We start from the raw sequence: 1,640 nt of genomic DNA on the forward strand, positions 1-1,640 counted from the left end.
CATCAATTAGAGTTTAACGCTTAGCTCTTTCATGCTTCTCAGCTACTAGTGTGCAAATAAAAATCTATTTAGCCACTAATTCAAGAGAAGCATCCCCCACTCTTTGGGAACCACTTCTGGGACCCTTTTTTTCTCCACTCACAAGGATAGGGATTTCCTGACTCGAATGGCACAAACAGTTGGTCATGTTACTACTTAATCTGTCAGCATCCATTTATGGTTTGAATTTTGAATCCTGCATGCTACACACTCAGCAGTTCCTTTTCTTCTAGTAGGTCAAGAKASATTYRTGACTTCACAGTGGCTATWTTTTAAGTAATTTTTTTTTAATTTGAAGGTAAGAACCMCACTAAAATGCTTCTGCCATAGCAACACTTGGCTTTGTAACTTATGACACTACTGCAAAAATCAGGCAGTCCTGTAAAAATGCAGCAGCATGCTGAAATGTTACCTCAGAAAAGCAAAATTCAGTAGATCTGCCTGCTTTCTCTTTTTCTGTGCAACCTGTAGCACTATTTTTCTTCCCTCCATTGCGGTTCTGCACTGGCATTTCACTTTTTCWATTGGAATTTGAAGCCTGTCGACTGCTATCACATTATCAATATTCTTCACAGATCAATTTTAGAAACCCAAACTTTGTTCTGGTTTGATTTTTTTTTTTTGTTTGTTTTGCTGGGTTATTTTCTGCAGGTATAAATGAGTGTAAATTCCTGGAGTGATATGATTTAAGGTGGAGAGTGCTGTCAAGTAGACAGTGGAAGCACTACTTAAAATTTGCTTTTTCAGATTTTCCTATTCTTGTACTGTCATAGTCCAGTTCACTGGGTCTACAGGAAATTTAAAGCAGCTGCTTTAACTTCTGATTCTTTTAGTCTTCACTGAAATCAGAATAATGGCACTTTAAAGATATGTTTAAACATGTATTCTTATACATATCCTTTGAAAAAGTCTTAAGATTTATGAAATATTGCTGAACAGTCWTTTTTCTCCATAGGCTAATCTGTCCAAAGTCTGAGCAGGTTATTTAAAATTTCAATTACTTCTAATAGAATGGTAGTTCCTGCATCACTGATAGAAACATCTGGATTTTATTCCAGAAGCATTCTACAWTTCGGGCTGCTAAACCACTTTTTCTCACCGGAAACTAGTCTGTGAGGATTTAATTTTGTTCACCTGCAAAATTCCATTTCTATGACCTTTTCATTGAAATGCACACGCAGCATCCCTCAAACTGAGAGGAACTGACATYAAAATAAATCACAGAAAGGAGCAAGTACATCACTGTCACACTGGTGGACACTTTGAGACCTGTTGAGAACTCTTCTCTTTCAAAGMAAAAAATACAAAATGCAGACAAAATCAAAGCCAAATGGGAAGTTATACCCTCAGAATAAATTAAGAGCATATAAATACATGTTCTGAAGTAGTCTCCTACTCTTTTCTTGAAGAAACTCACACAGTAAGTATGTCATGGTTGTACTTGCAGTGATTTAATGCAGATGGTAAATTCAATACATTAGCCCCACAAAGAGATTAAAGTGGTGCCAAACAGGAAATATGAAGMACGTCTCACATTTCACACAGGCAGAACAATATTTATATGTGTATAGATAGATATAAAAATGTATCTATTATACATC

This window comes from Malurus melanocephalus, unplaced genomic scaffold (genome assembly GCF_030028575.1).
Source record: "Malurus melanocephalus ecotype Western Australia unplaced genomic scaffold, MMel_1.1 scaffold_423, whole genome shotgun sequence".
In the NCBI taxonomy this organism is placed as follows: Eukaryota; Metazoa; Chordata; class Aves; order Passeriformes; family Maluridae; genus Malurus; species Malurus melanocephalus.